This window comes from Nothobranchius furzeri, chromosome 2 (genome assembly GCF_043380555.1).
Source record: "Nothobranchius furzeri strain GRZ-AD chromosome 2, NfurGRZ-RIMD1, whole genome shotgun sequence".
Classification (NCBI taxonomy): Eukaryota; Metazoa; Chordata; class Actinopteri; order Cyprinodontiformes; family Nothobranchiidae; genus Nothobranchius; species Nothobranchius furzeri.
The window spans coordinates 81,953,427-81,979,207 of NC_091742.1; the positions used below are offsets into that span (position 1 = coordinate 81,953,427).

At 40.7% G+C, this 25,781-nt stretch overlaps 1 protein-coding gene and 43 non-coding genes across 46 annotated transcripts in view; 43 read left to right on the forward strand and 1 right to left on the reverse strand.

The window, feature by feature from the left end:
• The window catches only part of m1ap (meiosis 1 associated protein), a 175,017-nt gene that overhangs the window by 59,198 nt on the left and 90,038 nt on the right, over window positions 1-25,781 (reverse strand). The gene's annotated exons all lie outside the window — the stretch shown is intronic.
• Window positions 312-383, forward strand: trnaa-ugc (transfer RNA alanine (anticodon UGC)). The gene has a single exon. It is a non-coding gene; the product is annotated as a tRNA-Ala (tRNA).
• On the forward strand, window positions 849-920 carry trnaa-ugc (transfer RNA alanine (anticodon UGC)). Its single transcript has one exon. It is a non-coding gene; the product is annotated as a tRNA-Ala (tRNA).
• On the forward strand, window positions 1,904-1,975 carry trnaa-cgc (transfer RNA alanine (anticodon CGC)). Its single transcript has one exon. It is a non-coding gene; the product is annotated as a tRNA-Ala (tRNA).
• trnaa-ugc (transfer RNA alanine (anticodon UGC)) lies at window positions 2,427-2,498 on the forward strand. Its single transcript has one exon. It is a non-coding gene; the product is annotated as a tRNA-Ala (tRNA).
• trnaa-ugc (transfer RNA alanine (anticodon UGC)) lies at window positions 3,467-3,538 on the forward strand. The gene has a single exon. It is a non-coding gene; the product is annotated as a tRNA-Ala (tRNA).
• On the forward strand, window positions 4,068-4,139 carry trnaa-cgc (transfer RNA alanine (anticodon CGC)). The gene has a single exon. It is a non-coding gene; the product is annotated as a tRNA-Ala (tRNA).
• On the forward strand, window positions 4,591-4,662 carry trnaa-ugc (transfer RNA alanine (anticodon UGC)). The gene has a single exon. It is a non-coding gene; the product is annotated as a tRNA-Ala (tRNA).
• Window positions 5,117-5,188, forward strand: trnaa-cgc (transfer RNA alanine (anticodon CGC)). Its single transcript has one exon. It is a non-coding gene; the product is annotated as a tRNA-Ala (tRNA).
• On the forward strand, window positions 5,635-5,706 carry trnaa-cgc (transfer RNA alanine (anticodon CGC)). The gene has a single exon. It is a non-coding gene; the product is annotated as a tRNA-Ala (tRNA).
• Window positions 6,158-6,229, forward strand: trnaa-ugc (transfer RNA alanine (anticodon UGC)). Its single transcript has one exon. It is a non-coding gene; the product is annotated as a tRNA-Ala (tRNA).
• On the forward strand, window positions 6,674-6,745 carry trnav-uac (transfer RNA valine (anticodon UAC)). Its single transcript has one exon. It is a non-coding gene; the product is annotated as a tRNA-Val (tRNA).
• trnaa-ugc (transfer RNA alanine (anticodon UGC)) lies at window positions 7,712-7,783 on the forward strand. Its single transcript has one exon. It is a non-coding gene; the product is annotated as a tRNA-Ala (tRNA).
• Window positions 8,238-8,309, forward strand: trnaa-cgc (transfer RNA alanine (anticodon CGC)). The gene has a single exon. It is a non-coding gene; the product is annotated as a tRNA-Ala (tRNA).
• Window positions 8,756-8,827, forward strand: trnaa-cgc (transfer RNA alanine (anticodon CGC)). Its single transcript has one exon. It is a non-coding gene; the product is annotated as a tRNA-Ala (tRNA).
• Window positions 9,279-9,350, forward strand: trnaa-ugc (transfer RNA alanine (anticodon UGC)). Its single transcript has one exon. It is a non-coding gene; the product is annotated as a tRNA-Ala (tRNA).
• On the forward strand, window positions 9,795-9,866 carry trnav-uac (transfer RNA valine (anticodon UAC)). Its single transcript has one exon. It is a non-coding gene; the product is annotated as a tRNA-Val (tRNA).
• trnaa-ugc (transfer RNA alanine (anticodon UGC)) lies at window positions 10,832-10,903 on the forward strand. Its single transcript has one exon. It is a non-coding gene; the product is annotated as a tRNA-Ala (tRNA).
• Window positions 11,433-11,504, forward strand: trnaa-ugc (transfer RNA alanine (anticodon UGC)). Its single transcript has one exon. It is a non-coding gene; the product is annotated as a tRNA-Ala (tRNA).
• Window positions 11,956-12,027, forward strand: trnaa-cgc (transfer RNA alanine (anticodon CGC)). Its single transcript has one exon. It is a non-coding gene; the product is annotated as a tRNA-Ala (tRNA).
• On the forward strand, window positions 12,482-12,553 carry trnaa-cgc (transfer RNA alanine (anticodon CGC)). The gene has a single exon. It is a non-coding gene; the product is annotated as a tRNA-Ala (tRNA).
• trnaa-ugc (transfer RNA alanine (anticodon UGC)) lies at window positions 13,000-13,071 on the forward strand. The gene has a single exon. It is a non-coding gene; the product is annotated as a tRNA-Ala (tRNA).
• On the forward strand, window positions 13,523-13,594 carry trnaa-ugc (transfer RNA alanine (anticodon UGC)). The gene has a single exon. It is a non-coding gene; the product is annotated as a tRNA-Ala (tRNA).
• On the forward strand, window positions 14,039-14,110 carry trnaa-ugc (transfer RNA alanine (anticodon UGC)). Its single transcript has one exon. It is a non-coding gene; the product is annotated as a tRNA-Val (tRNA).
• Window positions 14,561-14,632, forward strand: trnaa-cgc (transfer RNA alanine (anticodon CGC)). Its single transcript has one exon. It is a non-coding gene; the product is annotated as a tRNA-Ala (tRNA).
• Window positions 15,077-15,148, forward strand: trnaa-cgc (transfer RNA alanine (anticodon CGC)). The gene has a single exon. It is a non-coding gene; the product is annotated as a tRNA-Ala (tRNA).
• Window positions 15,599-15,670, forward strand: trnaa-cgc (transfer RNA alanine (anticodon CGC)). Its single transcript has one exon. It is a non-coding gene; the product is annotated as a tRNA-Ala (tRNA).
• On the forward strand, window positions 16,117-16,188 carry trnaa-ugc (transfer RNA alanine (anticodon UGC)). The gene has a single exon. It is a non-coding gene; the product is annotated as a tRNA-Ala (tRNA).
• trnaa-cgc (transfer RNA alanine (anticodon CGC)) lies at window positions 16,633-16,704 on the forward strand. Its single transcript has one exon. It is a non-coding gene; the product is annotated as a tRNA-Ala (tRNA).
• Window positions 17,673-17,744, forward strand: trnaa-ugc (transfer RNA alanine (anticodon UGC)). Its single transcript has one exon. It is a non-coding gene; the product is annotated as a tRNA-Ala (tRNA).
• Window positions 18,196-18,267, forward strand: trnaa-cgc (transfer RNA alanine (anticodon CGC)). Its single transcript has one exon. It is a non-coding gene; the product is annotated as a tRNA-Ala (tRNA).
• Window positions 18,712-18,783, forward strand: trnaa-cgc (transfer RNA alanine (anticodon CGC)). Its single transcript has one exon. It is a non-coding gene; the product is annotated as a tRNA-Ala (tRNA).
• On the forward strand, window positions 19,231-19,302 carry trnaa-cgc (transfer RNA alanine (anticodon CGC)). The gene has a single exon. It is a non-coding gene; the product is annotated as a tRNA-Ala (tRNA).
• Window positions 19,748-19,819, forward strand: trnaa-ugc (transfer RNA alanine (anticodon UGC)). Its single transcript has one exon. It is a non-coding gene; the product is annotated as a tRNA-Ala (tRNA).
• trnaa-ugc (transfer RNA alanine (anticodon UGC)) lies at window positions 20,271-20,342 on the forward strand. Its single transcript has one exon. It is a non-coding gene; the product is annotated as a tRNA-Ala (tRNA).
• Window positions 20,787-20,858, forward strand: trnaa-cgc (transfer RNA alanine (anticodon CGC)). Its single transcript has one exon. It is a non-coding gene; the product is annotated as a tRNA-Ala (tRNA).
• trnaa-cgc (transfer RNA alanine (anticodon CGC)) lies at window positions 21,309-21,380 on the forward strand. The gene has a single exon. It is a non-coding gene; the product is annotated as a tRNA-Ala (tRNA).
• On the forward strand, window positions 21,826-21,897 carry trnaa-ugc (transfer RNA alanine (anticodon UGC)). Its single transcript has one exon. It is a non-coding gene; the product is annotated as a tRNA-Ala (tRNA).
• Window positions 22,352-22,423, forward strand: trnaa-ugc (transfer RNA alanine (anticodon UGC)). The gene has a single exon. It is a non-coding gene; the product is annotated as a tRNA-Ala (tRNA).
• Window positions 22,869-22,940, forward strand: trnaa-cgc (transfer RNA alanine (anticodon CGC)). The gene has a single exon. It is a non-coding gene; the product is annotated as a tRNA-Ala (tRNA).
• trnaa-cgc (transfer RNA alanine (anticodon CGC)) lies at window positions 23,392-23,463 on the forward strand. Its single transcript has one exon. It is a non-coding gene; the product is annotated as a tRNA-Ala (tRNA).
• trnaa-cgc (transfer RNA alanine (anticodon CGC)) lies at window positions 23,908-23,979 on the forward strand. Its single transcript has one exon. It is a non-coding gene; the product is annotated as a tRNA-Ala (tRNA).
• Window positions 24,948-25,019, forward strand: trnaa-ugc (transfer RNA alanine (anticodon UGC)). Its single transcript has one exon. It is a non-coding gene; the product is annotated as a tRNA-Ala (tRNA).
• Window positions 25,471-25,542, forward strand: trnaa-ugc (transfer RNA alanine (anticodon UGC)). Its single transcript has one exon. It is a non-coding gene; the product is annotated as a tRNA-Ala (tRNA).

Sequence of the window (25,781 nt, forward strand, 5' to 3'; positions counted from 1 at the left end):
TTAGTAACAGAAATTGAGTGAAATAGTGACTCCACCCAGGAGGTGACTCACCTTTTAAATCACTAGCAATGCATTTCAAGAGTAAGGTGGCAGGTGTGGGGATGCACTATCCTAATGGTCCTTAGTGTGACATTGCAATAACAGACTTTTTCAAATAGTTCATAGAAGCTCATAGTTTCTAATAACCAAAATCGGAGGGAAAATGGGATCATTAAAGTGATTCTTAGCATACTGTGATGTGGTGGAATTGGGAAATAATAGGTTAAATAACAGAATATTCCTTTACGTAGTTTGATATCCTTATGGAAAAAGGTGATGTACCTCAGTGGTAGAGCGCATGCTTTGCATGTATGAGGTCCTTGGTTCAATCCCCAGCATCTCCATTTAATCTCAACTCTTTGGGGAATTGCTTTACAGTTGATTATCCAGTTGATTACCCTGTGATGACCTACACTGAATAGACAAGATCCTTACATCTGCTTATCATCAGTGCTCCTCTCTCTCACATTACCAATCTACACCTGCTGTAAGTACATTTCGCTAACAGAAATTGAGTGAAATAGAGACTCCACCCAGGAGGTGACTCACCTTTTAATTCACTAGCAATGTATTTCAAGAGTAAGGTGGCAGGTGTGGGGATGCACTATCCTAATGGTCCTTAGTGTGACATTGCAATAACAGACTTTTTCAAATAGTTCATAGAAGCTCATAGTTTCTAAAAACCAAAACCGGAGGGAAAATGGGATCATTAAAGTGATTCTTAGCATACTGTGATGAGGTGGAATTGGGCAGTGCTAGGTTAAAAAACAGAATATTCCTTTGCGTAGTTTGATTTTCCGATGGAAAAAGGGGATGTAGCTCAGTGGTAGAGCACATGCTTTGCATGTATGATGTCCTGGGTTCAATCCCCAGCATCTCCATTTGATCTCAACTCTTTGGGGAATTGCTTTACAGTTGATTATCCAGTTCATTACCCTGTGATGACCTACACTGAATTGACAATATCCTTGCATCTGCTTATCATCATTGCTCCTCTCTCTCCCATTACCAATCTACACCTGCTTTAAGTACATTTTGCTAACAGAAAGTGAGTGAAATAGAGACTCCACCCAGGAGGTGACTCACCTTTTAAATCACTAGCAATGCATTTCAAGAGTAAGGTGGCAGGTGTGGGGATGCACTATCCTAATGGTCCTTAGTGCGACATTGCAATAACAGACTTTTTCAAATAGTTCATAGAAGCTCATAGTTTCTAAAAACCAAAATCGGAGGGAAAATGGGATCATTAAAGTGATTCTTAGCATACTGTGATGTGGTGGAATTGGGCACTGCTAGGTTAAATAACAGAATATTCCTTTACGTAGTTTGGTATCCTTATGGAAAAAGGGGATGTAGCTCAGTGGTAGAGCGCATGCTTCACATTTTAGAGGTCCTGGGTACAATCCCCAGCATCTCCAAATGATCTAAACTCTTCAGGAAATTGCTTTACAGTTGATTAAGCTGTGATGAGCTAAACTGAATAGACAAGATCCTTGCAACTAATTATCATCAGTGCTCCTCTCTCTCCCGTTACCAATCTACACCTGCTATAGGTATATTTTGCTAGCAGAAAGTGAGTGAAATAGAGACTCCACCCAGGAGCTGACTCACCTTTTAAATCACTAGCAATGTATTTCAAGAGTAAGGTGGCAGGTGTGGGGATGCACTATCCTTATGGTGTGACATTGCAATAACAGACTTTTTCAAATAGTTCATAGAAGCTCATAGTTTCTAAAAACCAAAATCGGAGGGAAAATGGGATAATTAAAGTGATTCTTAGCGTACTGTGATGTGGTGGAATTGGGCAGTGCTAGGTTGAAAAACAGAATATTCCTTTATGTAGTTTGATTTCCTTAAGGGAATTGGGGATGTAGCTCAGTGGTAGAGCGCATGCTTCGCATGTCTGAGGTCCTGGGTTCAATCCCCAGCATCTCCATTCAATCTCAACTCTTCAGGAAATAGCTTTACAGTTGATTAACCTGTTATGAGCTAAACTGTATAGACAAGATCCTTGCATCTAATTATCATCAGTGCTCCTCTCTCCTGATACTAATCTACACCTTCTTTAGGTATATTTTGCTAGCTGAAAGTGAGTGAAATAGAGACTCCACCCAGGAGATGACTCACCCTTTAAATCACTAGCAATGTATTTCAAGAGTAAGGTGGCAGGTGTGGGGATGCACTATCCTAATGGTCCTTAGTGCGACATTGCAATAACAGACTTTTTCAAATAGTTCATAGAAGCTCATAGTTTCTAAAAACCAAAATTGGAGGGAAAATGGGATCATTAAAGTGATTCTTAGCATACTGTGATGTGGTGGAATTGGGCACTGCTAGGTTAAATAACAGAATATTCCTTTACGTAGTTTGAAATCCTTATGGAAAAAGGGGATGTAGCTCAGTGGTAGAGCGCATGCTTTGCATGTATGAGGTCCTGGGTTCAATCCCCAGCATCTCCAATTGATCTCAATTCTTCAGGAAATTGCTTTACAGTTGATTAAGCTGTGATGAGCTACACTGAATAAACAAGATCCTTGCATCTACTTTACGGCAGTGCTCCCGTCTCTCCCGTTACCAATCTACACCTGCTTTAGGTATATTTTGCTAGCAGAAAGTGAGTGAAATAGAGACTCCACCCAGGAGGTGACTCACCTTTTAAATCACTAGCAATGTATTTCAAGAGTAAGGTGGCAGGTGTGGGGGTGCACTATCCTAATGGTGTGACATTGCAATAACAGACTTTTTCAAATAGTTCATAGAAGCTCATAGTTTCTAAAAACCAAAATCGGAGGGAAAATGGGATCATTAAAGTGATTCTTAGCGTACTGTGATGTGGTGGAATTGGGCAGTGCTAGGTTGAATAACAGAATATTCCTTTACGTAGTTTGATTTCCTTAAGGGAAAAGGGGATGTAGCTCAGTGGTAGAGCGCATGCTTTGCATCTATGAGATTCTGGGTTCAATCCCCAGCATCTCGATTCAATCTCAACTCTTCAGGAAATAGCTTTACAGTTGATTAATCTGTGATGAGGTAAACTGAATAGACAAGATCCTTGCATCTAATTATCATCAGTGCTCCTCTCTCCCAATACTAATCTACACCTTCTTTAGGTATATTTTGCTAGCTGAAAGTGAGTGAAATAGAGACTCCACCCAGGAGATGACTCACCCTTTAAATCACTAGCAATGTATTTCAAGAGTAAGGTGGCAGGTGTGGGGATGCACTATCCTAATGGTCCTTAGTGCGACATTGCAATAACAGACTTTTTCAAATAGTTCATAGAAGCTCATAGTTTCTAAAAACCAAAATCGGAGGGAAAGTAGGATCATTAAAGTGATTCTTAGCATACTGTGATGTGGTGGAATTGGGCACTGCTAGGTTAAATAAGAGAATATTCCTTTACGTAGTTTGATATCCTTATGGAGAAAGGGATGTAGCTCAGTGGTAGAGCGCATGCTTTGCATGTATGAGGCCCTGGGTTCAATCCGCAGCGTCTCCAATTGATATCAATTCTTCAGGAAATTGCTTTATAGTTGATTAAGCTGTGATGAGCTACACTGAATAGACAAGATCCTTGCATCTACTTATCGGCAGTGCTCCTGTCTCTCACGTTACCAATCTACACCTGCTTTAGGTATATTTTGCTAGACAAGATCCTTGCATCTACTTATCGGCAGTGCTCCTGTCTCTCCCGTTACCAATCTACACCTGCTTTAGGTATATTTTGCTAGCAGAAAGTGAGTGAAATAGAGACTCCACCCAGGAGGTGACTCACCTTTTAAATCACTAGCAATGTATTTCAAGAGTAAGGTGGCAGGTGTGGGGGTGCACTATCCTAATGGTGTGACATTGCAATAACAGACTTTTTCAAATAGTTCATAGAAGCTCATAGTTTCTAAAAACCAAAATCGGAGGGAAAATGGGATCATTAAAGTGATTCTTAGCGTACTGTGATGTGGTGGAATTGGGCAGTGCTAGGTTGAATAACAGAATATTCCTTTACGTAGTTTAATTTCCTTAAGGGAAAAGGGGATGTAGCTCAGTGGTAGAGCGCATGCTTCGCATGTATGAGGTCCCGGGTTCAATCCCCAGCATCTCCATTCAATCTCAACTCTTCAGGAAATAGATTTACAGTTGATTAACCTGTGATGAGGTATACTGAATAGACAAGATCCTTGCATCTAATTATCATCAGTGCTACTCTCTCCCAATACTAATCTACACCTACTTTAGGTATATTTTGCTAGAAGAAAGTGAGTGAAATAGAGACTCCACCCAGGAGATGACTCACCCTTTAAATCACTAGCAATGTATTTCAAGAGTAAGGTGGCAGGTGTGGGGATGCACTATCCTAATGGTCCTTAGTGCGACATTGCAATAACAGACTTTTTCAAATAGTTCATAGAAGCTCATAGTTTCTAAAAACCAAAATCGGAGGGAAAATAGGATCATTAAAGTGATTCTTAGCATACTGTGATGTGGTGGAATTGGGCACTGCTAGGTTAAATAACAGAATATTCCTTTACGTAGTTTGATATCCTTATGGAAAAAGGGGATGTAGATTAGTGGTAGAGCGCATGCTTTGCATGTATGAGGTCCTGGGTTCAATCCCCAGCGTCTCCAATTGATATCAATTCTTCAGGAAATTGCTTTTACAGTTGATTAAGCTGTGATGAGCTACACTGAATAGACAAGATCCTTGCATCTACTTATCGGCAGTGCTCCTGTCTCTCCCGTTACCAATCTACACCTGATTTAGGTATATTTTGCTAGCAGAAAGTGAGTGAAATAGAGACTCCACCCAGGAGATGACTCACCCTTTAAATCACTAGCAATGTATTTCAAGAGTAAGGTGGCAGGTGTGGGGATGCACTATCCTAATGGTCCTTAGTGCGACATTGCAATAACAGACTTTTTCAAATAGTTCAAGGAAGCTCATAGTTTCTAAAAACCAAAATCGGAGGGAAAATGGGATCATTAAAGTGATTCTTAGCATACTGTGATGTGGTGGAATTGGGCACTGCTAGGTTGAATAACAGAATATTCCTTTACGTAGTTTGATTTCCTTAAGAGAAAAGGGGATGTAGCTCAGTGGTAGAGCGCATGCTTCGCATGTATGAGGTCCTGGGTTCAATCCCCAGCATTTCCAATTGATTTCAATTCTTCAGGAAATTGCTTTACAGTTGATTAACCTGTGATGAGCTACACTGAATAGACAAGATCATTGCATCTACTTATCGGCAGTGCTCCTGTCTCTCCCGTTACCAATCTACACCTGCTTTAGGTATATTTTGCTAGCAGAAAGTGAGTGAAATAGAGACTCCACCCAGGAGGTGACTCACCTTTTAAATCACTAGCAATGTATTTCAAGAGTAAGGTGGCAGGTGTGGGGGTGCACTATCCTAATGGTGTGACATTGCAATAACAGACTTTTTCAAATAGTTCATAGGAGCTCATAGTTTCTAAAAACCAAAATCGGAGGGAAAATGGGATCATTAAAGTGATTCTTAGCGTACTGTGATGTGGTGGAATTGGGCAGTGCTAGGTTGAATAACAGAATATTCCTTTACGTAGTTTGATTTCCTTAAGGGAAAAGGGGATGTAGCTCAGTGGTAGAGCGCATGCTTCGCATGTATGAGGTCCTGGGTTCAATCCCCAGCATCTCCATTCAATCTCAACACTTCAGGAAATATCTTTACAGTTGATTAACCTGTGATGAGGTAAACAGAATAGACAAGATCCTTGCATCTAATTATCATCAGTGCTCCTCTCTCCCAATACTAATCTACACCTTCTTTAGGTATATTTTGCTAGCTGAAAGTGAATGAAATAGAGACTCCACCCAGGAGATAACTCACCCTTTAAATCACTAGCAATGTATTTCAAGAGTAAGGTGGCAGGTGTGGGGATGCACTATCCTAATGGTCCTTAGTGCGACATTGCAATAACAGACTTTTTCAAATAGTTCATAGAAGCTCATAGTTTCTAAAAACCAAAATCGGAGGGAAAATGGGATCATTAAAGTGATTCTTAGCATACTGTGATGTGGTGGAATTGGGCACTGCTAGGTTAAATAACAGAATATTCCTTTACGTAGTTTGATATCCTTATGGAAAAAGGGGATGTAGCTCAGTGGTAGAGCGCATGCTTTGCATGTATGAGGTCCTGGGTTCAATCCCCAGCATCTCCAATTGATATCAATTCTTCAGGAAATTTCTTTACAGTTGATTAAGCTGTGATGAGCTACACTGAATAGACAAGATCCTTGCATCTACTTATCGGCAGTGCTCCTGTCTCTCCCGTTACCAATCTACACCTGCTTTAGGTACATTTTGCTAGCAGAAAGTGAGTGAAATAGAGACTCCACCCAGGAGGTGACTCACCTTTTAAATCACTAGCATTGTATTTCAAGAGTAAGGTGGCAGGTGTGGGTATGCACTATCCTAATGGTGTGACATTGCAATAACAGACTTTTTCCAAATAGTTTATAGAAGCTCATAGTTTCTAAAAACCAAAATCGGAGGGAAAATGGGATCATTAAAGTGATTCTTAGCGTACTGTGATGTGGTGGAATTGGGCAGTGCTAGGTGAAATAGACTATTCCTTTACGTAGTTTGACTTCCTTAAGGAAAGAGGGGATGTAGCTCAGTGGTAGAGCGTATGCTTTACATGTATGAGGTCCTGGGTTCAATCCCCAGCATCTCCATTCATATTAACTCTTTGGGGAATAGCTTTACAGTTGATTAATCTGTGATGAGCTACACTGAATAGACAAGATCCTTGCATCTAATTATCATCAGTGCTCCACTCTCCGGACACTAATCTACACCTCCTTTAGGTATATTTTGCTAGCAGAAAGTGAGTGAAATAGAGACTCCACCCAGGAGGTGACTCACCTTTTAAATCACTAGCAATGTATTTCAAGAGTAAGGTGGCAGGTGTGGGGGTGCACTATCCTAATGGTGTGACATTGCAATAACAGACTTTTTCAAATAGTTCATAGAAGCTCATAGTTTCTAAAAACCAAAATCGGAGGGAAAATGGGATCATTAAAGTGATTCTTAGCGTACTGTGATGTGGTGGAATTGGGCAGTGCTAGGTTGAATAACAGAATATTCCTTTACGTAGTTTGATTTCCTTAAGGGAAAAGGGGATGTAGCTCAGTGGTAGAGCGCATGCTTTGCATCTATGAGATTCTGGGTTCAATCCCCAGCATCTCGATTCAATCTCAACTCTTCAGGAAATAGCTTTACAGTTGATTAATCTGTGATGAGGTAAACTGAATAGACAAGATCCTTGCATCTAATTATCATCAGTGCTCCTCTCTCCCAATACTAATCTACACCTTCTTTAGGTATATTTTGCTAGCTGAAAGTGAGTGAAATAGAGACTCCACCCAGGAGATGACTCACCCTTTAAATCACTAGCAATGTATTTCAAGAGTAAGGTGGCAGGTGTGGGGATGCACTATCCTAATGGTCCTTAGTGCGACATTGCAATAACAGACTTTTTCAAATAGTTCATAGAAGCTCATAGTTTCTAAAAACCAAAATCGGAGGGAAAATAGGATCATTAAAGTGATTCTTAGCATACTGTGATGTGGTGGAATTGGGCACTGCTAGGTTAAATAACAGAATATTCCTTTACGTAGTTTGATATCCTTATGGAAAAAGGGGATGTAGATTAGTGGTAGAGCGCATGCTTTGCATGTATGAGGTCCTGGGTTCAATCCCCAGCGTCTCCAATTGATATCAATTCTTCAGGAAATTGCTTTTACAGTTGATTAAGCTGTGATGAGCTACACTGAATAGACAAGATCCTTGCATCTACTTATCGGCAGTGCTCCTGTCTCTCCCGTTACCAATCTACACCTGATTTAGGTATATTTTGCTAGCAGAAAGTGAGTGAAATAGAGACTCCACCCAGGAGATGACTCACCCTTTAAATCACTAGCAATGTATTTCAAGAGTAAGGTGGCAGGTGTGGGGATGCACTATCCTAATGGTCCTTAGTGCGACATTGCAATAACAGACTTTTTCAAATAGTTCAAGGAAGCTCATAGTTTCTAAAAACCAAAATCGGAGGGAAAATGGGATCATTAAAGTGATTCTTAGCATACTGTGATGTGGTGGAATTGGGCACTGCTAGGTTGAATAACAGAATATTCCTTTACGTAGTTTGATTTCCTTAAGAGAAAAGGGGATGTAGCTCAGTGGTAGAGCGCATGCTTCGCATGTATGAGGTCCTGGGTTCAATCCCCAGCATTTCCAATTGATTTCAATTCTTCAGGAAATTGCTTTACAGTTGATTAACCTGTGATGAGCTACACTGAATAGACAAGATCATTGCATCTACTTATCGGCAGTGCTCCTGTCTCTCCCGTTACCAATCTACACCTGCTTTAGGTATATTTTGCTAGCAGAAAGTGAGTGAAATAGAGACTCCACCCAGGAGGTGACTCACCTTTTAAATCACTAGCAATGTATTTCAAGAGTAAGGTGGCAGGTGTGGGGGTGCACTATCCTAATGGTGTGACATTGCAATAACAGACTTTTTCAAATAGTTCATAGGAGCTCATAGTTTCTAAAAACCAAAATCGGAGGGAAAATGGGATCATTAAAGTGATTCTTAGCGTACTGTGATGTGGTGGAATTGGGCAGTGCTAGGTTGAATAACAGAATATTCCTTTACGTAGTTTGATTTCCTTAAGGGAAAAGGGGATGTAGCTCAGTGGTAGAGCGCATGCTTCGCATGTATGAGGTCCTGGGTTCAATCCCCAGCATCTCCATTCAATCTCAACACTTCAGGAAATATCTTTACAGTTGATTAACCTGTGATGAGGTAAACAGAATAGACAAGATCCTTGCATCTAATTATCATCAGTGCTCCTCTCTCCCAATACTAATCTACACCTTCTTTAGGTATATTTTGCTAGCTGAAAGTGAATGAAATAGAGACTCCACCCAGGAGATAACTCACCCTTTAAATCACTAGCAATGTATTTCAAGAGTAAGGTGGCAGGTGTGGGGATGCACTATCCTAATGGTCCTTAGTGCGACATTGCAATAACAGACTTTTTCAAATAGTTCATAGAAGCTCATAGTTTCTAAAAACCAAAATCGGAGGGAAAATGGGATCATTAAAGTGATTCTTAGCATACTGTGATGTGGTGGAATTGGGCACTGCTAGGTTAAATAACAGAATATTCCTTTACGTAGTTTGATATCCTTATGGAAAAAGGGGATGTAGCTCAGTGGTAGAGCGCATGCTTTGCATGTATGAGGTCCTGGGTTCAATCCCCAGCATCTCCAATTGATATCAATTCTTCAGGAAATTTCTTTACAGTTGATTAAGCTGTGATGAGCTACACTGAATAGACAAGATCCTTGCATCTACTTATCGGCAGTGCTCCTGTCTCTCCCGTTACCAATCTACACCTGCTTTAGGTACATTTTGCTAGCAGAAAGTGAGTGAAATAGAGACTCCACCCAGGAGGTGACTCACCTTTTAAATCACTAGCATTGTATTTCAAGAGTAAGGTGGCAGGTGTGGGTATGCACTATCCTAATGGTGTGACATTGCAATAACAGACTTTTTCCAAATAGTTTATAGAAGCTCATAGTTTCTAAAAACCAAAATCGGAGGGAAAATGGGATCATTAAAGTGATTCTTAGCGTACTGTGATGTGGTGGAATTGGGCAGTGCTAGGTGAAATAGACTATTCCTTTACGTAGTTTGACTTCCTTAAGGAAAGAGGGGATGTAGCTCAGTGGTAGAGCGTATGCTTTACATGTATGAGGTCCTGGGTTCAATCCCCAGCATCTCCATTCATATTAACTCTTTGGGGAATAGCTTTACAGTTGATTAATCTGTGATGAGCTACACTGAATAGACAAGATCCTTGCATCTAATTATCATCAGTGCTCCACTCTCCGGACACTAATCTACACTTCCTTTAGGTATATTTTGCTAGCAGAAAGTGAGTGAAATAGAGACTCCACCCAGGAGGTGACTCACCTTTTAAATCACTAGCAATGTATTTCAAGAGTAAGGTGGCAGGTGTGGGGGTGCACTATCCTAATGGTGTGACATTGCAATAACAGACTTTTTCAAATAGTTCATAGAAGCTCATAGTTTCTAAAAACCAAAATCGGAGGGAAAATGGGATCATTAAAGTGATTCTTAGCGTACTGTGATGTGGTGGAATTGGGCAGTGCTAGGTTGAATAACAGAATATTCCTTTACGTAGTTTGATTTCCTTAAGGGAAAAGGGGATGTAGCTCAGTGGTAGAGCGCATGCTTTGCATCTATGAGATTCTGGGTTCAATCCCCAGCATCTCGATTCAATCTCAACTCTTCAGGAAATAGCTTTACAGTTGATTAATCTGTGATGAGGTAAACTGAATAGACAAGATCCTTGCATCTAATTATCATCAGTGCTCCTCTCTCCCAATACTAATCTACACCTTCTTTAGGTATATTTTGCTAGCTGAAAGTGAGTGAAATAGAGACTCCACCCAGGAGATGACTCACCCTTTAAATCACTAGCAATGTATTTCAAGAGTAAGGTGGCAGGTGTGGGGATGCACTATCCTAATGGTCCTTAGTGCGACATTGCAATAACAGACTTTTTCAAATAGTTCATAGAAGCTCATAGTTTCTAAAAACCAAAATCGGAGGGAAAGTAGGATCATTAAAGTGATTCTTAGCATACTGTGATGTGGTGGAATTGGGCACTGCTAGGTTAAATAAGAGAATATTCCTTTACGTAGTTTGATATCCTTATGGAGAAAGGGATGTAGCTCAGTGGTAGAGCGCATGCTTTGCATGTATGAGGCCCTGGGTTCAATCCGCAGCGTCTCCAATTGATATCAATTCTTCAGGAAATTGCTTTATAGTTGATTAAGCTGTGATGAGCTACACTGAATAGACAAGATCCTTGCATCTACTTATCGGCAGTGCTCCTGTCTCTCACGTTACCAATCTACACCTGCTTTAGGTATATTTTGCTAGACAAGATCCTTGCATCTACTTATCGGCAGTGCTCCTGTCTCTCCCGTTACCAATCTACACCTGCTTTAGGTATATTTTGCTAGCAGAAAGTGAGTGAAATAGAGACTCCACCCAGGAGGTGACTCACCTTTTAAATCACTAGCAATGTATTTCAAGAGTAAGGTGGCAGGTGTGGGGGTGCACTATCCTAATGGTGTGACATTGCAATAACAGACTTTTTCAAATAGTTCATAGAAGCTCATAGTTTCTAAAAACCAAAATCGGAGGGAAAATGGGATCATTAAAGTGATTCTTAGCGTACTGTGATGTGGTGGAATTGGGCAGTGCTAGGTTGAATAACAGAATATTCCTTTACGTAGTTTAATTTCCTTAAGGGAAAAGGGGATGTAGCTCAGTGGTAGAGCGCATGCTTCGCATGTATGAGGTCCCGGGTTCAATCCCCAGCATCTCCATTCAATCTCAACTCTTCAGGAAATAGATTTACAGTTGATTAACCTGTGATGAGGTATACTGAATAGACAAGATCCTTGCATCTAATTATCATCAGTGCTACTCTCTCCCAATACTAATCTACACCTACTTTAGGTATATTTTGCTAGAAGAAAGTGAGTGAAATAGAGACTCCACCCAGGAGATGACTCACCCTTTAAATCACTAGCAATGTATTTCAAGAGTAAGGTGGCAGGTGTGGGGATGCACTATCCTAATGGTCCTTAGTGCGACATTGCAATAACAGACTTTTTCAAATAGTTCATAGAAGCTCATAGTTTCTAAAAACCAAAATCGGAGGGAAAATAGGATCATTAAAGTGATTCTTAGCATACTGTGATGTGGTGGAATTGGGCACTGCTAGGTTAAATAACAGAATATTCCTTTACGTAGTTTGATATCCTTATGGAAAAAGGGGATGTAGATTAGTGGTAGAGCGCATGCTTTGCATGTATGAGGTCCTGGGTTCAATCCCCAGCGTCTCCAATTGATATCAATTCTTCAGGAAATTGCTTTTACAGTTGATTAAGCTGTGATGAGCTACACTGAATAGACAAGATCCTTGCATCTACTTATCGGCAGTGCTCCTGTCTCTCCCGTTACCAATCTACACCTGATTTAGGTATATTTTGCTAGCAGAAAGTGAGTGAAATAGAGACTCCACCCAGGAGATGACTCACCCTTTAAATCACTAGCAATGTATTTCAAGAGTAAGGTGGCAGGTGTGGGGATGCACTATCCTAATGGTCCTTAGTGCGACATTGCAATAACAGACTTTTTCAAATAGTTCAAGGAAGCTCATAGTTTCTAAAAACCAAAATCGGAGGGAAAATGGGATCATTAAAGTGATTCTTAGCATACTGTGATGTGGTGGAATTGGGCACTGCTAGGTTGAATAACAGAATATTCCTTTACGTAGTTTGATTTCCTTAAGAGAAAAGGGGATGTAGCTCAGTGGTAGAGCGCATGCTTCGCATGTATGAGGTCCTGGGTTCAATCCCCAGCATTTCCAATTGATTTCAATTCTTCAGGAAATTGCTTTACAGTTGATTAACCTGTGATGAGCTACACTGAATAGACAAGATCATTGCATCTACTTATCGGCAGTGCTCCTGTCTCTCCCGTTACCAATCTACACCTGCTTTAGGTATATTTTGCTAGCAGAAAGTGAGTGAAATAGAGACTCCACCCAGGAGGTGACTCACCTTTTAAATCACTAGCAATGTATTTCAAGAGTAAGGTGGCAGGTGTGGGGGTGCACTATCCTAATGGTGTGACATTGCAATAACAGACTTTTTCAAATAGTTCATAGGAGCTCATAGTTTCTAAAAACCAAAATCGGAGGGAAAATGGGATCATTAAAGTGATTCTTAGCGTACTGTGATGTGGTGGAATTGGGCAGTGCTAGGTTGAATAACAGAATATTCCTTTACGTAGTTTGATTTCCTTAAGGGAAAAGGGGATGTAGCTCAGTGGTAGAGCGCATGCTTCGCATGTATGAGGTCCTGGGTTCAATCCCCAGCATCTCCATTCAATCTCAACACTTCAGGAAATATCTTTACAGTTGATTAACCTGTGATGAGGTAAACAGAATAGACAAGATCCTTGCATCTAATTATCATCAGTGCTCCTCTCTCCCAATACTAATCTACACCTTCTTTAGGTATATTTTGCTAGCTGAAAGTGAATGAAATAGAGACTCCACCCAGGAGATAACTCACCCTTTAAATCACTAGCAATGTATTTCAAGAGTAAGGTGGCAGGTGTGGGGATGCACTATCCTAATGGTCCTTAGTGCGACATTGCAATAACAGACTTTTTCAAATAGTTCATAGAAGCTCATAGTTTCTAAAAACCAAAATCGGAGGGAAAATGGGATCATTAAAGTGATTCTTAGCATACTGTGATGTGGTGGAATTGGGCACTGCTAGGTTAAATAACAGAATATTCCTTTACGTAGTTTGATATCCTTATGGAAAAAGGGGATGTAGCTCAGTGGTAGAGCGCATGCTTTGCATGTATGAGGTCCTGGGTTCAATCCCCAGCATCTCCAATTGATATCAATTCTTCAGGAAATTTCTTTACAGTTGATTAAGCTGTGATGAGCTACACTGAATAGACAAGATCCTTGCATCTACTTATCGGCAGTGCTCCTGTCTCTCCCGTTACCAATCTACACCTGCTTTAGGTACATTTTGCTAGCAGAAAGTGAGTGAAATAGAGACTCCACCCAGGAGGTGACTCACCTTTTAAATCACTAGCATTGTATTTCAAGAGTAAGGTGGCAGGTGTGGGTATGCACTATCCTAATGGTGTGACATTGCAATAACAGACTTTTTCCAAATAGTTTATAGAAGCTCATAGTTTCTAAAAACCAAAATCGGAGGGAAAATGGGATCATTAAAGTGATTCTTAGCGTACTGTGATGTGGTGGAATTGGGCAGTGCTAGGTGAAATAGACTATTCCTTTACGTAGTTTGACTTCCTTAAGGAAAGAGGGGATGTAGCTCAGTGGTAGAGCGTATGCTTTACATGTATGAGGTCCTGGGTTCAATCCCCAGCATCTCCATTCATATTAACTCTTTGGGGAATAGCTTTACAGTTGATTAATCTGTGATGAGCTACACTGAATAGACAAGATCCTTGCATCTAATTATCATCAGTGCTCCACTCTCCGGACACTAATCTACACCTCCTTTAGGTATATTTTGCTAGCAGAAAGTGAGTGAAATAGAGACTCCACCCAGGAGATGACTCACCCTTTAAATACCTAGCAATGTATTTCAAGAGTAAGGTGGCAGGTGTGGGGATGCACTATCCTAATGGTCCTTAGTGCGACATTGCAATAACAGACTTTTTCAAATAGTTCAAGGAAGCTCATAGTTTCTAAAAACCAAAATCGGAGGGAAAATGGGATCATTAAAGTGATTCTTAGCATACTGTGATGTGGTGGAATTGGGCACTGCTAGGTTGAATAACAGAATATTCCTTTACGTAGTTTGATATCCTTATGGAAAAAGGGGATGTAGCTCAGTGGTAGAGCGCATGCTTTGCATGTATGAGGTCCAGGCTTCAATCCCCAGCATCTCCAATTGATCTCAATTCTTCAGGAAATTGCTTTACAGTTTATTAAGCTGTGATGAGCTACACTGAATAGACAAGATCCTTGCATCTACTTATCGTCAGTGCTCCTGTCTCTCCCGTTACCAATCTACACCTGCTTTAGGTATATTTTGCTAGCAGAAAGTGAGTGAAATAGAGACTCCACCCAGGAGGTGACTCACCTTTTAAATCACTAGCAATGTATTTCAAGAGTAAGGTGGCAGGTGTGGGGATGCACTATCCTAATGGTGTGACATTGCAATAACAGACTTTTTCCAAATAGTTTATAGAAGCTCATAGTTTCTAAAAACCAAAATCGGAGGGAAAATGGGATCATTAAAGTGATTCTTAGCGTACTGTGATGTGGTGGAATTGGGCAGTGCTAGGTGAAATAGACTATTCCTTTACGTAGTTTGATTTCCTTAAGGAAAAAGGGGATGTAGCTCAGTGGTAGAGCGCATGCTTTGCATGTATGAGGTCTTGGGTTCAATCCCCAGCATCTCCATTCAAATTAACTCTTTGGGGAATAGCTTTACAGTTGATTAATCTGTGATGAGCTACACTGAATAGACAAGATCTTTGCATCTAATTATCATCAGTGCTCCACTCTCCGGACACTAATCTACACCTTCTTTAGGTATATTTTGCTAGCAGAAAGTGAGTGAAATAGAGACTCCACCCAGGAGATGACTCACCCTTTAAATCACTAGCAATGTATTTCAAGAGTAAGGTGGCAGGTGTGGGGATGCACTATCCTAATGGTCCTTAGTGCGACATTGCAATAACAGACTTTTTCAAATAGTTCAAGGAAGCTCATAGTTTCTAAAAACCAAAATCGGAGGGAAAATGGGATCATTAAAGTGATTCTTAGCATACTGTGATGTGGTGGAATTGGGCACTGCTAGGTTGAATAACAGAATATTCCTTTGCGTAGTTTGATTTCCTTAAGGGAAATGGGGATGTAGCTCAGTGGTAGAGCGCATGCTTCGCATGTATGAGGTCCTGGGTTCAATCCCCAGCATCTCCAATTGATTTCAATTCTTCAGGAAATTGCTTTACAGTTGATTAACCTGTGATGAGCTACACTGAATAGACAAGATCATTGCATCTACTTATCGGCAGTGCTCCTGTCTCTCCCGTTACCAATCTACACCTGCTTTAGGTATATTTTGCTAGCAGAAAGTGAGTGAAATAGAGACTCCACCCAGGAGGTGACTCACCTTTTAAATCACTAGCAATGTATTTCAAGAGTAAGGTGGCAGGTGTGGGGGTGCACTATCCTAATGGTGTGACATTGCAATAACAGACTTTTTCAAATAGTTCATAGGAGCTCATAGTTTCTAAAAACCAAAATCGGAGGGAAAATGGGATCATTAAAGTGATTCTTAGCGTACTGTGATGTGGTGGAATTGGGCAGTGCTAGGTTGAATAACAGAATATTCCTTTACGTAGTTTGATTTCCTTAAGGGAAAAGGGGATGTAGCTCAGTGGTAGAGCGCATGCTTTGCATGTATGAGGTCCTGGGTTCAATCCCCAGCATCTCCAATTGATATCAATTCTTCAGGAAATTTCTTTACAGTTGATTAAGCTGTGATGAGCTACACTGAATAGACAAGATCCTTGCATCTACTTATCGGCAGTGCTCCTGTCTCTCCCATTACCAATCTACACCTGCTTTAGGTATATTTTGCTAGCAGAAAGTGAGTGAAATAGAGACTCCACCCAGGAGGTGACTCACCTTTTAAATCACTAGCAATGTATTTCAAGAGTAAGGTGGCAGGTGTGGGGATGCACTATCCTAATGGTGTGACATTGCAATAACAGACTTTTTCCAAATAGTTTATAGAAGCTCATAGTTTCTAAAAACCAAAATCGGAGGGAAAATGGGATCATTAAAGTGATTCTTAGCGTACTGTGATGTGGTGGAATTGGGCAGTGCTAGGTGAAATAGACTATTCCTTTACGTAGTTTGACTTCCTTAAGGAAAAAGGGGATGTAGCTCAGTGGTAGAGCGTATGCTTTGCATGTATGAGGTCCTGGGTTCAATCCCCAGCATCTCCATTCAAATTAGCTCTTTGGGGAATAGCTTTACAGTTGATTAATCTGTGATGAGCTACACTGAATAGACAAGATCCTTGCATCTAATTATGTTCAGTGCTCCACTCTCCGGACACTAATCTACACCTCCTTTAGGTATATTTTGCTAGCAGAAAGTGAGTGAAATAGAGACTCCACCCAGGAGATGACTCACCCTTTAAATCACTAGCAATGTATTTCAAGAGTAAGGTGGCAGGTGTGGGGATGCACTATCCTAATGGTCCTTAGTGCGACATTGCAATAACAGACTTTTTCAAATAGTTCAAGGAAGCTCATAGTTTCTAAAAACCAAAATCGGTGGGAAAATGGGATCATTAAAGTGATTCTTAGCATACTGTGATGTGGTGGAATTGGGCACTGCTAGGTTGAATAACAGAATATTCATTTACGTAGTTTGATTTCCTTAAGGGAAAAGGGGATGTAGCTCAGTGGTAGAGCGCATGCTTCGCATGTATGAGGTCATGGGTACAATCCCCAGCATCTCAAATTGATTTCAATTCTTCAGGAAATTGCTTTACAGTTGATTAACCTGTGATGAGCTACACTGAATAGACAAGATCCTTGCATCTACTTATCGGCAGTGCTCCTGTCTCTCCCGTTACCAATCTACACCTGCTTTAGGTATATTTTGCTAGCAGAAAGTGAGTGAAATAGAGACTCCACCCAGGAGGCGACTCACCTTTTAAATCACTAGCAATGTATTTCAAGAGTAAGGTGGCAGGTGTGGGGGTGCACTATCCTAATGGTGTGACATTGCAATAACAGACTTTTTCAAATAGTTCATAGGAGCTCATAGTTTCTAAAAACCAAAATCGGAGGGAAAATGGGATCATTAAAGTGATTCTTAGCGTACTGCGATGTGGTGGAATTGGGCAGTGCTAGGTTGAATAACAGAATATTCCTTTACGTAGTTTGATTTCCTTAAAGGAAAAGGGGATGTAGCTCAGTGGTAGAGCGCATGCTTTGCATGTATGAGGTCCTGGGTTCAATCCCCAGCATCTCCATTCAATCTCAAAACTTCAGGAAATAGCTTTACAGTTGATTAACCTGTGATGAGGTAAACAGAATAGACAAGATCCTTGCATCTAATTATCATCAGTGCTCCTCTCTCCCAATACTAATCTACACCTTCTTTAGGTATATTTTGCTAGCTGAAAGTGAATGAAATAGAGACTCCACCCAGGAGATAACTCACCCTTTAAATCACTAGCAATGTATTTCAAGAGTAAGGTGGCAGGTGTGGGGATGCACTATCCTAATGGTCCTTAGTGTGTTATTGCAATAACAGACTTTTTCAAATAGTTCATAGAAGCTCATAGTTTCTAAAAACCAAAATCGGAGGGAAAATGGGATCATTAAAGTGATTCTCAGCATACTGTGATGTGGTGGAATTGGGCACTGCTAGGTTAAATAACAGAATATTCCTTTACGTAGTTTGATATCCTTATGGAAAAAGGGGATGTAGCTCAGTGGTAGAGCGCATGCTTTGCATGTATGAGGTCCAGGGTTCAATCCCCAGCATCTCCAATTGATCTCAATTCTTCAGGAAATTGCTTTACAGTTTATTAAGCTGTGATGAGCTACACTGAATAGACAAGATCCTTGCATCTACTTATCGGCAGTGCTCCTGTCTCTCCCGTTACCAATCTACACCTGCTTTAGGTATATTTTGCTAGCAGAAAGTGAGTGAAATAGAGACTCCACCCAGGAGGTGACTCACCTTTTAAATCACTAGCAATGTATTTCAAGAGTAAGGTGGCAGGTGTGGGGATGCACTATCCTAATGGTGTGACATTGCAATAACAGACTTTTTCCAAATAGTTTATAGAAGCTCATAGTTTCTAAAAACCAAAATCGGAGGGAAAATGGGATCATTAAAGTGATTCTTAGCGTACTGTGATGTGGTGGAATTGGGCAGTGCTAGGTGAAATAGACTATTCCTTTACGTAGTTTGATTTCCTTAAGGAAAAAGGGGATGTAGCTCAGTGGTAGAGTGCATGCTTTGCATGTATGAGGTCCTGGGTTCAACCCCCAGCATCTCCATTCAAATTAACTCTTTGGGGAATAGCTTTACAGTTGATTGATCTGTGATGAGCTACACTGAATAGACAAGATCCTTGCATCTAATTATCATCAGTGCTCCACTCTCCGGACACTAATCTACACCTTCTTTAGGTATATTTTGCTAGCAGAAAGTGAGTGAAATAGAGACTCCACCCAGGAGATGACTCACCCTTTAAATCACTAGCAATGTATTTCAAGAGTAAGGTGGCAGGTGTGGGGATGCACTATCCTAATGGTCCTTAGTGCGACATTGCAATAACAGACTTTTTCAAATAGTTCAAGGAAGCTCATAGTTTCTAAAAACCAAAATCGGAGGGAAAATGGGATCATTAAAGTGATTCTTAGCATACTGTGATGTGGTGGAATTGGGCACTGCTAGGTTGAATAACAGAATATTCATTTACGTAGTTTGATTTCCAGGGAAAAGGGGATGTAGCTCAGTGGTAGAGCGCATGCTTCGCATGTATGAGGTCCTGGGTTCAACCCCCAGCATCTCCAATTGATTTCAATTCTTCAGGAAATTGCTTTACAGTTGATTAACCTGTGATGAGCTACACTGAATAGACAAGATCATTGCATCTACTTATCGGCAGTGCTCCTGTCTCTCCCGTTACCAATCTACACCTGCTTTAGGTATATTTTGCTAGCAGAAAGTGAGTGAAATAGAGACTCCACCCAGGAGGTGACTCACCTTTTAAATCACTAGCAATGTATTTCAAGAGTAAGGTGGCAGGTGTGGGGGTGCACTATCCTAATGGTGTGACATTGCAATAACAGACTTTTTCAAATAGTTCATAGGAGCTCATAGTTTCTAAAAACCAAAATCGGAGGGAAAATGGGATCATTAAAGTGATTCTTAGCGTACTGTGATGTGGTGGAATTGGGCAGTGCTAGGTTGAATAACAGAATATTCCTTCACGTAGTTTGATTTCCTTATGGAAAAGGGGATGTAGCTCAGTGGTAGAGCGCATGCTTCGCATGTATGAGGTCCTGGGTTCAATCCCCAGCATCTCCATTCAATCTCAACACTTCAGGAAATATCTTTACAGTTGATTAACCTGTGATGAGGTAAACAGAATAGACAAGATCCTTGCATCTAATTATCATCAGTGCTCCTCTCTCCCAATACTAATCTACACCTTCTTTAGGTATATTTTGCTAGCTGAAAGTGAATGAAATAGAGACTCCACCCAGGAGATAACTCACCCTTTAAATCACTAGCAATGTATTTCAAGAGTAAGGTGGCAGGTGTGGGGATGCACTATCCTAATGGTCCTTAGTGCGACATTGCAATAACAGACTTTTTCAAATAGTTCATAGAAGCTCATAGTTTCTAAAAACCAAAATCGGAGGGAAAATGGGATCATTAAAGTGATTCTTAGCATACTGTGATGTGGTGGAATTGGGCACTGCTAGGTTAAATAACAGAATATTCCTTTACGTAGTTTGATATCCTTATGGAAAAAGGGGATGTAGCTCAGTGGTAGAGCGCATGCTTTGCATGTATGAGGTCCTGGGTTCAATCCCCAGCATCTCCAATTGATATCAATTCTTCAGGAAATTTCTTTACAGTTGATTAAGCTGTGATGAGCTACACTGAATAGACAAGATCCTTGCATCTACTTATCGGCAGTGCTCCTGTCTCTCCCGTTACCAATCTACACCTGCTTTAGGTATATTTTGCTAGCAGAAAGTGAGTGAAATAGAGACTCCACCCAGGAGGTGACTCACCTTTTAAATCACTAGCAATGTATTTCAAGAGTAAGGTGGCAGGTGTGGGGATGCACTATCCTAATGGTGTGACATTGCAATAACAGACTTTTTCCAAATAGTTTATAGAAGCTCATAGTTTCTAAAAACCAAAATCGGAGGGAAAATGGGATCATTAAAGTGATTCTTAGCGTACTGTGATGTGGTGGAATTGGGCAGTGCTAGGTGAAATAGACTATTCCTTTACATAGTTTGACCTCCTTAAGGAAAAAGGGGATGTAGCTCAGTGGTAGAGCGTATGCTTTGCATGTATGAGGTCCTGGGTTCAATCCCCAGCATCTCCATTCAAATTAACTCTTTGGGGAATAGCTTTACAGTTGATTAATCTGTGATGAGCTACACTGAATAGACAAGATCCTTGCATCTAATTATCATCAGTGCTCCACTCTCCGGACACTAATCTACACCTCCTTTAGGTATATTTTGCTAGCAGAAAGTGAGTGAAATAGAGACTCCACCCAGGAGATGACTCACCCTTTAAATCACTAGCAATGTATTTCAAGAGTAAGGTGGCAGGTGTGGGGATGCACTATCCTAATGGTCCTTAGTGCGACATTGCAATAACAGACTTTTTCAAATAGTTCAAGGAAGCTCATAGTTTCTAAAAACCAAAATCGGAGGGAAAATGGGATCATTAAAGTGATTCTTAGCATACTGTGATGTGGTGGAATTGGGCACTGCTAGGTTGAATAACAGAATATTCCTTTACGTAGTTTGATTTCCTTAAGGGAAAAGGGGATGTAGCTCAGTGGTAGAGCGCATGCTTTGCATGTATGAGGTCATGGGTTCAATCCCCAGCATCTCAAATTGATTTCAATTCTTCAGGAAATTGCTTTACAGTTGATTAACCTGTGATGAGCTACACTGAATAGACAAGATCATTGCATCTACTTATCGGCAGTGCTCCTGTCTCTCCCGTTACCAATCTACACCTGCTTTAGGTATATTTTGCTAGCAGAAAGTGAGTGAAATAGAGACTCCTCCCAGGAGGCGACTCACCTTTTAAATCACTAGCAATGTATTTCAAGAGTAAGGTGGCAGGTGTGGGGTGCACTATCCTAATGGTGTGACATTGCAATAACAGACTTTTTCAAATAGTTCATAGGAGCTCATAGTTTCTAAAAACCAAAATCGGAGGGAAAATGGGATCATTAAAGTGATTCTTAGCGTACTGCGATGTGGTGGAATTGGGCAGTGCTAGGTTGAATAACAGAATATTCCTTTACGTAGTTTGACTTCCTTAAGGGAAAAGGGGATGTAGCTCAGTGGTAGAGCGCATGCTTCGCATGTATGAGGTCCTGGGTTCAATCCCCAGCGTCTCCAGTTGATATCAATTCTTCAGGAAATTGCTTTTACAGTTGATTAAGCTGTGATGAGCTACACTGAATAGACAAGATCCTTGCATCTACTTATCGGCAGTGCTCCTGTCTCTCCCGTTACCAATCTACACCTGATTTAGGTATATTTTGCTAGCAGAAAGTGAGTGAAATAGAGACTCCACCCAGGAGATGACTCACCCTTTAAATCACTAGCAATGTATTTCAAGAGTAAGGTGGCAGGTGTGGGGATGCACTATCCTAATGGTCCTTAGTGCGACATTGCAATAACAGACTTTTTCAAATAGTTCAAGGAAGCTCATAGTTTCTAAAAACCAAAATCGGAGGGAAAATGGGATCATTAAAGTGATTCTTAGCATACTGTGATGTGGTGGAATTGGGCACTGCTAGGTTGAATAACAGAATATTCCTTTACGTAGTTTGATTTCCTTAAGAGAAAAGGGGATGTAGCTCAGTGGTAGAGCGCATGCTTCGCATGTATGAGGTCCTGGGTTCAATCCCCAGCATCTCCAATTGATTTCAATTCATCAGGAAATTGCTTTACAGTTGATTAACCTGTGATGAGCTACACTGAATAGACAAGATCATTGCATCTACTTATCGGCAGTGCTCCTGTCTCTCCCGTTACCAATCTACACCTGCTTTAGGTATATTTTGCTAGCAGAAAGTGAGTGAAATAGAGACTCCACCCAGGAGGTGACTCACCTTTTAAATCACTAGCAATGTATTTCAAGAGTAAGGTGGCAGGTGTGGGGGTGCACTATCCTAATGGTGTGACATTGCAATAACAGACTTTTTCAAATAGTTCATAGGAGCTCATAGTTTCTAAAAACCAAAATCGGAGGGAAAATGGGATCATTAAAGTGATTCTTAGCGTACTGTGATGTGGTGGAATTGGGCAGTGCTAGGTTGAATAACAGAATATTCCTTTACGTAGTTTGATTTCCTTATGGAAAAGGGGATGTAGCTCAGTGGTAGAGCGCATGCTTCGCATGTATGAGGTCCTGGGTTCAATCCCCAGCATCTCCATTCAATCTCAACACTTCAGGAAATATCTTTACAGTTGATTAACCTGTGATGAGGTAAACAGAATAGACAAGATCCTTGCATCTAATTATCATCAGTGCTCCTCTCTCCCAATACTAATCTACACCTTCTTTAGGTATATTTTGCTAGCTGAAAGTGAATGAAATAGAGACTCCACCCAGGAGATAACTCACCCTTTAAATCACTAGCAATGTATTTCAAGAGTAAGGTGGCAGGTGTGGGGATGCACTATCCTAATGGTCCTTAGTGCGACATTGCAATAACAGACTTTTTCAAATAGTTCATAGAAGCTCATAGTTTCTAAAAACCAAAATCGGAGGGAAAATGGGATCATTAAAGTGATTCTTAGCATACTGTGATGTGGTGGAATTGGGCACTGCTAGGTTAAATAACAGAATATTCCTTTACGTAGTTTGATATCCTTATGGAAAAAGGGGATGTAGCTCAGTGGTAGAGCGCATGCTTTGCATGTATGAGGTCCTGGGTTCAATCCCCAGCATCTCCAATTGATATCAATTCTTCAGGAAATTTCTTTACAGTTGATTAAGCTGTGATGAGCTACACTGAATAGACAAGATCCTTGCATCTACTTATCGGCAGTGCTCCTGTCTCTCCCATTACCAATCTACACCTGCTTTAGGTATATTTTGCTAGCAGAAAGTGAGTGAAATAGAGACTCCACCCAGGAGGTGACTCACCTTTTAAATCACTAGCAATGTATTTCAAGAGTAAGGTGGCAGGTGTGGGGATGCACTATCCTAATGGTGTGACATTGCAATAACAGACTTTTTCCAAATAGTTTATAGAAGCTCATAGTTTCTAAAAACCAAAATCGGAGGGAAAATGGGATCATTAAAGTGATTCTTAGCGTACTGTGATGTGGTGGAATTGGGCAGTGCTAGGTGAAATAGACTATTCATTTACGTAGTTTGACTTCCTTAAGGAAAAAGGGGATGTAGCTCAGTGGTAGAGCGTATGCTTTGCATGTATGAGGTCCTGGGTTCAATCCCCAGCATCTCCATTCAAATTAGCTCTTTGGGGAATAGCTTTACAGTTGATTAATCTGTGATGAGCTACACTGAATAGACAAGATCCTTGCATCTAATTATGTTCAGTGCTCCACTCTCCGGACACTAATCTACACCTCCTTTAGGTATATTTTGCTAGCAGAAAGTGAGTGAAATAGAGACTCCACCCAGGAGATGACTCACCCTTTAAATCACTAGCAATGTATTTCAAGAGTAAGGTGGCAGGTGTGGGGATGCACTATCCTAATGGTCCTTAGTGCGACATTGCAATAACAGACTTTTTCAAATAGTTCAAGGAAGCTCATAGTTTCTAAAAACCAAAATCGGTGGGAAAATGGGATCATTAAAGTGATTCTTAGCATACTGTGATGTGGTGGAATTGGGCACTGCTAGGTTGAATAACAGAATATTCCTTTACGTAGTTTGATTTCCTTAAGGGAAAAGGGGATGTAGCTCAGTGGTAGAGCGCATGCTTCGCATGTATGAGGTCATGGGTACAATCCCCAGCATCTCAAATTGATTTCAATTCTTCAGGAAATTGCTTTACAGTTGATTAACCTGTGATGAGCTACACTGAATAGACAAGATCATTGCATCTACTTATCGGCAGTGCTCCTGTCTCTCCCGTTACCAATCTACACCTGCTTTAGGTATATTTTGCTAGCAGAAAGTGAGTGAAATAGAGACTCCACCCAGGAGGCGACTCACCTTTTAAATCACTAGCAATGTATTTCAAGAGTAAGGTGGCAGGTGTGGGGGTGCACTATCCTAATGGTGTGACATTGCAATAACAGACTTTTTCAAATAGTTCATAGGAGCTCATAGTTTCTAAAAACCAAAATCGGAGGGAAAATGGGATCATTAAAGTGATTCTTAGCGTACTGCGATGTGGTGGAATTGGGCAGTGCTAGGTTGAATAACAGAATATTCCTTTACGTAGTTTGATTTCCTTAAAGGAAAAGGGGATGTAGCTCAGTGGTAGAGCGCATGCTTTGCATGTATGAGGTCCTGGGTTCAATCCCCAGCATCTCCATTCAATCTCAAAACTTCAGGAAATAGCTTTACAGTTGATTAACCTGTGATGAGGTAAACAGAATAGACAAGATCCTTGCATCTAATTATCATCAGTGCTCCTCTCTCCCAATACTAATCTACACCTTCTTTAGGTATATTTTGCTAGCTGAAAGTGAATGAAATAGAGACTCCACCCAGGAGATAACTCACCCTTTAAATCACTAGCAATGTATTTCAAGAGTAAGGTGGCAGGTGTGGGGATGCACTATCCTAATGGTCCTTAGTGTGTTATTGCAATAACAGACTTTTTCAAATAGTTCATAGAAGCTCATAGTTTCTAAAAACCAAAATCGGAGGGAAAATGGGATCATTAAAGTGATTCTCAGCATACTGTGATTTGGTGGAATTGGGCACTGCTAGGTTAAATAACAGAATATTCCTTTACGTAGTTTGATATCCTTATGGAAAAAGGGGATGTAGCTCAGTGGTAGAGCGCATGCTTTGCATGTATGAGGTCCAGGGTTCAATCCCCAGCATCTCCAATTGATCTCAATTCTTCAGGAAATTGCTTTACAGTTTATTAAGCTGTGATGAGCTACACTGAATAGACAAGATCCTTGCATCTACTTATCGGCAGTGCTCATGTCTCTCCCGTTACCAATCTACACCTGCTTTAGGTATATTTTGCTAGCAGAAAGTGAGTGAAATAGAGACTCCACCCAGGAGGTGACTCACCTTTTAAATCACTAGCAATGTATTTCAAGAGTAAGGTGGCAGGTGT